Source organism: Triticum aestivum, chromosome 1D, assembly GCF_018294505.1.
Source record: "Triticum aestivum cultivar Chinese Spring chromosome 1D, IWGSC CS RefSeq v2.1, whole genome shotgun sequence".
Lineage (NCBI taxonomy): Eukaryota > Viridiplantae > Streptophyta > Magnoliopsida > Poales > Poaceae > Triticum > Triticum aestivum.
Window position 1 is genome coordinate 95,110,959 of NC_057796.1, and position 12,310 is coordinate 95,123,268.

Genomic DNA, 12,310 nt, shown 5'->3' on the forward strand with positions numbered 1-12,310 from the left:
CCCGTGGTAGTAGAGGCCGTTGCCGCTGGATGAACAGGACCCCGATCGATCAAGCCGGTGGATGAATAGGACCCCGTGGAGGGCTGGATGAACAGGACCCCGTGGAGGGCTGGATGAACAGGACCCCGTGGAGGGCTGGATGAACAGGACCCCATGGAGGGCTGGTTGAACAGTAGCCGGTGGAGGGCTGGATGAACAGTAGCCCGTGGAGGGGTGGTTGAACAGGACCCCGTGGAGAGGGCTAGTTGAAAAGTAGCCGGTGGAGGAGCGCGCAGTGGAGGCTGGATGAACACGAGCCCGTGGATGAACAGTCGCAGGTGGAGGCTGGAGGAGATCGACGTTGGATGAACAGGAGCCCGTGGAGGCAGTCGGCGGTGGATGAGCAGTTTCCCGTGGAGGCAGTCGACGGTGGAGATGAACAGTATCCCCTGGAGTCCCGTTTTGCGGTACGCCACACCCCTCCCGATGAACAGGACCCCCGTTTTTACCGTAGCGCTCCAACACAAGTCCATTTCCTCCGTTTTGCTGTATGCCACACCCCTCCCGATCAACAGGACCCTGTTTCGATCATAGGAGGTCCGTTTCGACCGTATTGCGGTATGCCAGACCCCCCCGATGAACAGGATCCCGTTTCGACCGTGGCCGGTCGAACACAAGGCCATTTCCTCCGTTCTGCGGTATGCCGGGCCTCGTTTCCATCGGCTGTTCCGTCCAAGCCGGTTGGTTCCCGATAAATAGCACGCATTCCGTTGCCTCCCGATGAACACGATGCATTCCGTTGCCTCCCCATGAACAAGATGACGACGCAGTTTCTCCGTTCCGACCCAGCCATGTACACGAGACCTGGCCGTATGTATGCGCGAGTAGACATTCGAGACCCCGCCCGTATGTACGTATGTGGCCATATTTACTTTCTTGCACCCTGGCCGCTGTACGTACGTGTACATGCTACGTGTGAGCCTCTACTACCACACGTGCCCTTCCTTACACGGCCACGGTTCATCACTACAGCCTGCAGACAGACCAGTCATATGTACGTACACGTTCGCGACCAGAATGACAACACTACGTACGCTTCGACCGGGTGGGTTCCGACTGTCAGGCACTTCCTTGCGTGCGAAGATGTAGCTGGTGGGTCCCAGCAGTCAGGGGGAAACGTTTTTTTGAGAAATACGGTGGCCCATCCGGTGGGTCCCTGCTGTCAGGTGGAGGAATCATTATTTTCCGCGTAATAAGGAGGCACTTTATTGCTGCGGCCCTGGACCCAACTGTCAGCCTCTCCACTTACAGTACTCTTTCGATGGAAGTCGTTCCTTGACCATGTTGACCATGCTGCGGCGAGAGCACCAGGGCGATGGACGATGGCGAGGCCTAGGAAGGGGACGACGCGGAGCCGGGGAAGACGCGGCAGTGGAAACCCACGTGGAGAGGAGCACGAGGGTTCACTGGTTCGGCTTCGGTGTGAGCCTGCCGTCGCCGCGGGGCCTGGCCAGCGGTGGGTGTAGTAGGGGGCGGTGAGGCCTCAACGGCAGCACAGCCGGCCACTGGAGGTAGGAGCAGGCGATCTCGCCGGCGCTGGTTTGGGCGTCTGGTGCAAGAAGAGCAGCGATTGAAGAAACAGCAGGAACGTTCAATTCAAATCCAACGGTCACTGCTGCTAGAATCATTTGTTGACTAAGTTGACAAAGCCCTGCGTACGTGTCAACTTAGTAGGCCCACAGGTCAGCCTCTGAACTGGTGTGCCCCAGATGTCAGTGGGAGGAATCATTTTTTTCGCGTAATAAGGAGGCAATTGATTTTGTGCGGCCAGGCCAGCGGAGGGAGTAGGGTGGGCCGGTGAAGCCTGCCCGGCATGACAGCGGGCCACAAGAGGAGGGAGCAGGCAGTCCCGCCGGCGCTGGTTTAGGCGGCTGGAGCAGGAAGATCAGAGATTGAAGAAGCACGTCGGCCGTTGGATGGACATCCAACAGTCACGGCTGCTAGAATCGTGTGTTGACTGACAAAGCCTTGCGTAAACAAGTCAGCCTCGAAATTTGTGGCGTGTACAGCCCATTTGCTATTATTTTTATAATTTTTACTCATTTTCTAATTCATATGGAATCTATTGCAGCCCATTTTTTCATTTTTAGAATTGCTGCCCATTTTCTGGTCAGTACCAGGGTTAAAAAATTGAACTAAAAATGTGCGAAAGTTTGAAAATTCGCAATTTTTTTCTAGGAACAAAATATTCTTAATCCAAAAATTATTAGCCATAATAAATCAAATTTAAAAATAAATTAGTACTATGTCATGTTAAAATCCAATGAAATGTAAAATATAAATGAAGAACAAAAAAAAGAAACTAATTTTCCCCTTTACTTTTAACAGATACTGACCAAACTCTTTGGCCAGGCCAGAATGCATCCCTCCTCGTGTTGAAAGATTTGCAGCCCACTAAGTTGGAGAAAACAAATAGGCCTAGCTTGGGTATTCTTCAAAAAGAAATAGTGGCCTACCTATTTTCCCAAAGAAAAAACTGCTGGGCTGGACATGTTGTTAGACGGGCCACAGAGACCGCACAACCCAGTTTATAGCATGCTCCTCCGAACAAATCCTCGAAAAAAAATTGTGCAATTCTGCCGTTAATTGACTATATGTTGAAAATGGTGTGGGTCCCAGATAACAGCATGGTGGATTAGAGTGAAAAAATTATGGGTGCATCTGAGTAGTAAAAGAGGCGCTTTGCTTGTGTTCGGGAGTGGACCTGGTGGGTCCGTACTGTCATACTCACATCTACAGTGCTCTCCCGATTCACTATGTTGTCAGGGCCGGACGGCGACGCCGCAGCGAGCGCACCAAGGCAGAGGATAAAGTGCTGTCGCCAATGTGCTGGGCTGGGTTGGACATTCATATTGAAAAATAAAAATGGACCGGAACTATTTACGACGTTGACTACGATTTGCATGGGTCCGCTGGTTGCAGGAAGAAAATGGTGGGAGAAAGAAGACTGGTCGCTATCTTTGCCTAAGAATTATATCGACTGAATGTAACGACACTATCATAGGAAATAATATCCTCCTGTTAAATCATGAATTTAAAGAACTGGTGCATGAGCATTTAGCTTTATTTATTTATTTACTTACTTATTTATGTTTAGGGGACCATGAGCATGTACCTGGGCCGGATTCAAGTGAGAGCCTCCCTTCCAGTTAATTATGGGCTCCTCTATTGGGCCTTAGTGGGCTTCATGTTATCAACAAGTGGAAAATGTGTTCCGTGTGAAAACTTGTATGCGCTACGTACGGTACGGGGCACTAAAGGATCGGACCGTGCAACGACTTCCAAAACATTGTGTTTGTCATTCTAACAACACATTTATTCAACAAACAAACGAAATATACTACTGATTGTACATTGAAAACAGCAGCAGCAACCAGTGCTGGGGGTGCAACAGAAGCAGTAATCAGGCCAGAAGAGTAAAGACGCAGCTCTCTCTTCCAAACCAAACATCAGCCATAATTACAAAAGGGCTACCAAAAAAGAACAATGGTATGCATCAAACTAAATAAAGATCCTACTACACCAAGAGTACACTTCTAACTAACTCGCTCAGTTAGACGTTACTATTTATTAAGCTATGGAGATTGGCTGACGGCTTGAACCATATGGGTGCCTGACGGGGGAAACTCCAGCTAGCAGGTCGAAGTCTAATACTTGCGACCCTCTCTCCTACTTTGGGCTGCAGAGCGTGGTGGCACATATAAGGGTATGGTGCATGCAGAGACGCATGGTACGCTGTGTACACACAGTTTTGCCTGATGAACAAAACCGCGTTGCCATCATGATCCTTGCTGTCGGTTATCTCCTGGTTAATCGGATAATTTAGTCCGAGAAACAGAGTGTGTGTACCAAGGCTACTTACCAGCCTCCAGTCAAAAATTCCTGAAGGCCCAGAGAAGCTAGGATCCTGCTCAAAGACCTTGCAGTGACTGTGATTGTATTCCGCGAAACAACACGTCCCATACATGCGAACGATCATCAATCGTTTGCCGTCGTCTGATCGAGCCAGGAAGCACCTGCAACTGCCATGCTGTTTTTCTTTGAAAGGTTCCGGGATTAGGAAGGGTAGGGACACTAGGCGTCCTACAACATCATATCAAGTTGAGGTCAAATAAAAAAGGGCTCTTAATGTAGTCAATCTTAAGAACAACATGTTATGAGCATGAATATTTTTTCAGTAAATGTTGACAGTAATATAAGCAAGCCATCATGATATCATAGGAAAGTAACATACTGTTGTAACAGTCGTTTGGAGCGATGACTGGAGTAGGCCAGCAATACATCCAGCCATAGAAGGAGTCGACGGCGTAAATGAAGCCCATGTGTTCAATGGCATCAGAGAACCATGGAGGATGTATGATCCTACGATGGACGTGCAGATTTATCCACTTACCGCAGTGACCTGTTAGATAGGCGAGGCCGCGGTTGACGAACGCAATTAGCCTGAAGTCTTTATAATTCACAGATCTTGTGGGCACTTGGCAGATTACAACCTTGAGCAAATCAAACTTGGTATCATGTTGGCTACTGTAAGATTCTGAGTATTCTGGGCCGCGGTGCCAAAGCAGTGCAGTGTTAATCGAATGAAGGGGGGTCAATCGCCGGGTGTAGACCTCCACGAGCATCTAGCTGCCGCCATCATCGACGAGCACCATCCAAGACGTGTTCATGCCGACCCAGTACATACCGTTAATGTAGTTGAGGGTGACGGGGATGGGATCGCAGTCAAGAGGGTTGACGCTCGCCACCCTACGATTGTTATGCTACGTGACATGCCGTTTCTGAAGATCAGGCGCCATCAGCAAGCAAGGAGCTGGCTTAAAAATCTCTGGCCCGAGGGCTTTGAGTAAACGGTACAGCCCCGACGAGCATGCGGCGAGCGGCATGGTACTGAGATTGTCCACACGCGAAACAATGAGCTTGATTACCTCTGTGGGGAGCGAATTCCAGCCACACTTTCGGCGGACGCTGCTCAGTTCTGCCATTGTTAGTGCTTGGGTTTTGGAAGAGGGGGGAGGCGCCTTAGCGGGGATGGAAGGTTGGTCGATTATGTGCGGACAAGGATGGATAAGCGAATATGTGCTGCGGGAAGTAGACAGGTGATGATGTCTACAGCACGCCGCTTGACTTACGAGACACATACGAGCAGCGTAGGGTCATATCGATGCCAGACAACTTGCTTGAGTGATCACAGTACTGGTACTCCCTACAATACCTACTACTATGCCCTAACTTGCTTGACTAGAGTAGTAGTGGAGTAGGACTCTGCTCTACTACTAGCACCGGAGGATAAGTATATTCTAATCTAAAATAGTTACAAACTTCAATGCTCGAGCATGGAACGACTACGAACCGCCATCGGTGCTAACTAGAATCCCCAGCAAACGTTTGCTGGCAGACATGGCAGTTGCAAACACCCGAGACGCAGTTACAGTACGTGTGTAAGGGTGGCGGTTTTGTCGAATACTATGGCTTAAAAACAGGCCATCATCGGATGGAAATCTGATGGTTACGTGGGATTTGCCATGATTGAGCTTGTGGCGAACAATCGCCAGATATCATTACTAAAAAAAGGTTAAAACACCCAGGGCTATAACTTGCACCGACTGACCACTAACAATGATACTAACATAGTTGTAAAATGGTCAAAGACCGTGTCTACGTGGTGTTTGGAATTATATGCAAAAAAACTAGCAAGATGCACGTGCATTGCACGGAACATCAAGATGCATTTTTTTACAAAACACCTGTTGTGAATGACCCATGCAGGAGTAATCCCATGTGTAAAAACTAATGATATCTCGTGAATTTTATCGGAAACATGGTATCTCGACCATTTCATCGAAAAAAATGATATCTCAAGAAAGATGATAGATAAGGTGAGGAGGAGTGGGGCGTGGTGGTGACTGGTGGTCGGACTGGGCGGAGGCATGGGGATGCACGGCGCCGGCAGTGGCCACCATGCCAGATTGTTCCAGAGACTTCCTTTTTCAATTGCTCGGCAATGAGGTTGTGGGAGATAAGGATGAACGAGGCAAGGCCTTATCTGTAAATGTGGAGAGAGGTGCGGGTATCTTTTGTAAAATTGTCATGTTTGATTTCCATCCGTAAGATATAGATCGGACGGTCTATACTATAAGATGGTAGGCACACCATCATCACCAACTCAGTCTTTTCTCTACTCCTACTCCTATCTCTACTCTTACAAAAAACCAAGTTGGTGATGATGGTGTGCCTTCCATCCCGCAATATGGACAGTCTGATCTATATCTGACGGATAGAAAGCAAACTATGACAATTTTGCAAAAAGATACCTGCACCCCTCTCCACATTTGCAGATAAGGACTTCCCTCGTTCATCTTCGTCTCCCACGAGATAAACAGCTCGTATAAATGCATCTTGATGTCCCATGCAACGCATGGGCCTCTTGCTAGTATTACTTATACTTATCTCTACTCTTATAAAAAACAGAGTTGGTAATGATGGTGTGACTGCCATCCTGCAATATAGGCCGTCCAATCTATATCTGACGGATAGGAAGGAAACTATGGCAATTTTTGCAGAAAGATACCCGCACCCCTCATCACATTTGTAGATAAGGCCTTCCCTCGTTCATCCTTATCTCCCACAAGATAAACTACTCATATAAATGCATCTTTATGTTCCGTGCAAAGCACGGGCATCTTGCTAGTACTCCTATAAAAGACTCAGTTGGTGATGATGGTGTGACTGCCATCCGCCATTTCTGACCATTAGATCTGCATCTAACGACTGTGATGTAAGTTGTGGCCTTTTGCAACTATTCCCACTTCTCAACTCCAGTTTACACAAAACCCCTTAGTATCTTGAAACCAACCACATTCCTCCCTTACCTCATCAAAACTGCCCAAAGAATATATTTGGAGTGAAACATAAGATATTTTTAGTGATATGTATATCAAAACTAAACTGTTTTCCTTCAAATTTGTGAATATGTATTATTCTACTTTGGATCTGTTGCAACAGACGGGCTCATTGCTATAAAGGTTTATCTCTTGAATCGTCCGCAACGAACACCTGGTGTACTGGTCCTGGCCGGATCCTTGCAGCGCTATGGCCTGAGTTCGAATTCTGTCCTAAACTATAGCTTTTTATTTTTTTAATATATAATTATTTCGCTACTATACTGGGAGTGGAACCCACAGAGTACTTAGAATACAAGATTAAGGATGGATTTGTTTCTTTCTAACTTTCTGTATGAATTTGTAGCCAGCCTGCAAGTAATGTACACTGTACTGACAGTGGAACCCACAAAGTACTTAGAATACAAGATTAAGGAAGCAATTAACTTTTTATAGAGGGAGAATCATACACGCAATTAACTCAAATGGATTGGAAGTGACTATTATTCTCCAACGGCAACCGAAAAATTTCCTCCCGCGGGCCGGAGTAGGTTTCTCGATTTGCATGCGGGTTTAACGGTAGGGTTTGATGGAGGCGAGGAGACGTGTTCAGCCGGGCGTGCAGCGGGCGGCGCAGTACTATTTGATTTGACAGCTACTAGTATATTATAAAAAAGAAAGAAGAGTAGTAGAGATAAGAGTAGAGATAGAGACTAGGGAGGAGCACCATCTACTGCTTCGTGTGCTACTCCTGCGCTCCATTCGATGGCCACAACGTCCCCTACAGCCACTCCCTCCCGCGCTCTATTCGGCGGGCGCTGTTGAAATTTGGGGAGCGCACTCTCGCGACTGCTGGCAGCGACGACTTCACCGACGACGACTTCTTCCCCGACCTCGGCAACCTCTTCCTCAACGACATGGGCGACAACCTCAACGCCAACGGTGCTGCTCCCGTTGCACCGTATGTGTTTCTGTCCTTCCTGTTCAAAATCATGGTAGAATTCATGTTTCTAGTCTGTGTCCTAGATTCGATATTCATCTACTATGCTAGTCCACATGATTAGTTTAATCTCTGTTATAGCCGTCATGATTTATTTTATGCTTATTCGGACTAAATCTCGTAGTAACTTGCTCATATATTCACCTGGCGCAACATCCCCTACAGCCACTCCCGTTTCATGGACGGCCTGGTCGATGCCTCCAAAGAGCCCTTCGTCTACTGCTATGAGTGCCCGATGCCGTTTTGGGGCTCGCCGGCGGACATCGTGCATCACCTCATGCAGGCGTGCGGCGATCACTACTGGCCCTTGGCGGAGAACATCAAGTACGAGATATGCTACCCGTTCACCATGCCGGAGTTGCTGGAGGATCACCGCCGCCTGCTAGTCTTGGACGAGGACGGCAGCGTCTTCCTCTTGAACGTGGGCGCCGGCGAGGCCCGCGCAGGCCACCGCCCCGTCTCTGTAGTGTGCGTTAGGGGCGACGCCGCTGACACTGACACGAGGCCAATGTACGGGTACATGCTCACTGTTACTACCCCTCAGAGGTACGTGGGCAGCGACACTGGCTACATCAAGCTGACTAGGACTGTGGCGAGCTGGGACCTTCCCACCGATGTGGACATGGAAGACGCATGGTATGATTTGGCCCCCAACGAGGTGCGCGGGGACTCCAAGGAGGTTCACCTGGACATATGCATTACCAAGTTAAATGTTGATCATTAGTCTTCGCTCAATGTAATACGCTGTCTAAGCATGTGGAGACTTCCATGACTGATTTTTCTCTATTGGAGTATCGCGCATGAATAAAAGTGTATTCATTTATGGTTTAGTCTAGAATCTTCCATGTATGAATTTTTTACTACAGTACTGGTGAAAGACTTATGATGAACCATTTCTTACATCTCCTCTACCCCCTTCCAAGTCATCCTGATTTAATCCCTCCGTCTAGGTGTATAAGGGCATGGTTAATACTTAATAGTATAGCCAACTGTTGACTATAAGAAAGTGCCATGTCATCTGTAGCCAACATGTATAACAATCGATACTCCAAAACTAATTCTTAAAGATCATTTCTTGCAAAGCACAATAAGTGTTATTTCTTCACAACTTTTGGATGAAGGTTGAACAATTGAATGCTTTTGTTTGCAAAAGATACTTTTTTATCTATTTCACCTGGATGTTTGTGAGCTCTAGAGATGAAATAATATCCAAAGAAACCTATCGATACCCGTTACACATGAGATGACCCCGACATCCTTTGTCAAAATAAACAACTCCCGATCAATGCTTCACTGTTCGGTGCAACACATGGGCACCTTACTATAGATTAGTACAACCAAAAATTGAACTAACATTATATATAGTACGATAAATGCTCATGCATGTCACCTAAAATTATATCATTGAAAACTATGTTCAAATACGAACCCAATGATATAGTTTTTGTTGACATGCACTAATATTTTGTCAGTTAAATCTTCAGTCAAATTTAATGGGGGACTAATAAACCACGACCGATGTAGTACTAGTGTAGAGGGCGGCGCTGCACGCGTGTCTCACCCCGCTCGTGGCGCGGCAGTAAAGCCGTCATATCACAAAACCCAACCACTCCCAATAATAAGTGGCCAGGTAAAATAAACGGACAAGCAACCATCACATCCCTCTGTCTTTTTTGCATTTCATCTCTCTGCATTAACTTTCTCCGGTTCATCTTGCACACTCGATCCCTAGTATCCCTAGCTACTACTCCTAGGGCCAGTTCTTTTGGCGGCTTAAAAAATAAGTCGTCTCTTCCCCAGCTTTTCCCATAAGACTAGTCACAGTGGAGAATAACATTAAGGCGCCTCACTCATTTATTTGGGCTTCTAAACTACTACTACCTCCGTCCTGGTTTATAGGTCACCTTTGTAGTTCGTGCCAAATTTCGACCAAATATTTAGCTAACAAAATGTTAATGCATGTCAACAAAAATTATATTGTTGGATTCGTATTTCAACATAGTTTTCAATGATATATTTTTTGGTAACATGCATGAATGTTTTGTTAGTTCAATCTGTAGTCAAAATTTGACACAATATACAATGGGGATCAATAAAGCAGGGCGGATGTAGTACTAGTAGTACCTCCGTCCTGGTTTAGTCGTCACCATTGTAATTTGTGCTAAATTTTGACCAAATATTTAACTGATAAAATGTTAGTGCATGTGACATATGCACGTACTTACAAAATGCGTACGGATACACAAGGTTTCCAAACTTTTCCTTTTACATACCTAATTAAAGACGCTAATAATTCCCGAATGTTCGGGATTTATCATTTGCGTCCCAAAACTAATGAGATCGCCTTACGAAACTAAATTAAATTCCTAATAAAAGCCACAGCGCTCGCGGGAGCTCTTGCGGCGCGCCACAAGTGCCCTGGTGCGCGGCCGTTTCCCAGCGCGCCGACACAACGCCTCTTCCTCAGCCTCGCAACTCGCGAGGTGCTGATTGGCGGCCTGCCGGCGGGCGAGCGCGATCTCACCGGTATGGTGATCTAGCACCAACAGGTACTCCTCCTCGCTGGAAGCGTGCACCCGGTGCATGTACCGCCAAGCGTAGATGAGGCGCTTGGGCCCGACTACACTCAGGGCTTTGGCATGGGCGTCCGCCGCCACCCTCACGGCCCTCGCACGAGCCTTCTACCAAAGAGCCAATTGCCTGACTCTCTTGGACGTGACATAGGCCTGCCAGGCAGCTTGCCCTCGCGGCGCGCTTCTCTTCCTCGGCCTTCTTCTCCGCCTCTATTTTGGCGCGCTCTGCCGGAGGCAAAGCCTCCCACAAGGCGACATCCAATTCTTCCAAAGCTCCTCAAGGATGTGGGGCTCGATGGGCGGTGCGGGGAGCCGATGCGTCCTCCAGCGCGCGTGCTGGCGAGATTGGAAACGCCGACGCGTCCACCTCAACGCGTCGCGGCGAGGAGCGGAACACCGACGCGTCCTCCTCGGCTAGTGGTGGCGAGGAACGGAACGGTGACGCGTCCTCCTCAACTGGTGGCGGCGAGGAACGGAACGGTGACGCGTGACCGTCCGTGCGGTGCAGCGAGGGGCGCCTAGGGCTTGGGAGGGGGGATGCCACGGTGGTCGACATGAGAGAGAGGGGGAGGAGATAGCGATGAACGTGATCGTTCTTCCAAATGCCGTGGGAGGCGCAGTATTTATAGTGAGCAATGGCACACCTACGTAATATATGGATTCAGGTTCGCTGACTTAACTGCAGGTCCAGTTGCGTCACTGACATGTGGGCCAGATGCCTGTTGGGCCCACATGTCAGTGACCCAATGCACCTACAGTTAAGTAACTGAAGCAGCTACGTCGGCATATTTGTTGGAGTAAATTATGGGTGAGGGAAGGGGTGGAAATATTGCTGGTCACAACGGATTGGACGAGCGCGGGGGAGGAGAGTCATGCATGCAGATTTTTTCCACACGGGGTGGAGTGGGGGGACTGCTGGAGGGAGAAGGATAGTCAAGCAGGCGTTCAGATTTCAAGGTGCACTAAATTATTGCATGCGATGATTAAGGCTAGCCATAGTGGTGGCAATGTGGTACTCCCTCCTTTCTGGTTTATAGGGCTTAATCTGAAAATATCTTCAACCAAGGTAGATGATGAATGGTGGAATTAATTCCATAGTTTGCAAAAGTACTTAATTAGTACTCTCATTTTTCTCAAAAATTTGTGTAAACCGATGCATTAATTACACCACATGCATAGCATGACCACTCCTATAAAAATCACAGTTGGTGGTGATGGTATGTCTACCTCTGAACAACGTGGGCCGTTCGATCTACTTGGAACCAATGGCTGAGATGTGTGTTCATAGAGACATGGCCTTGCCACCGGAGGTACTGTATAGCAGATATTTACCCACCTCAGCCACTGTATAAAATACGGAACTACTCATTCCAGCCTCATTTCCTTTCTGGTTCATCTCCTTGCATTCTTGCCGGCGGTGGCAAAGGTTCCGGAAGATGGAGTCCAGACTCTAGAAACCACTACAAAAACTATTCCACCGCCTCTATCTTGGTAAGAGTAGGTGAAATTTCTGAATCGAGCCCTTTAAACTAGAAGGGAGGTAGTGGTACTCTAATAGCTAACCTTGTTGTGATGACTAGATAGGACATGGCACGCACCTGGACGGAGGAACTAGTCTGCATTGTGCATTTAAGTTTTGTGTGAAGTCAATGTACCTCTACTTTGACCAAACTTATAGAAAAATGTACATCAACATTCACAATGTCAAATCAATATTTTTATACTCATTATAAAACGTAGTTTTTATACTCATTATAATCAGTATTGTAGATATTGATATTTTTAGTATAAATTTGGTCAAAAACTTTGCAAACGGT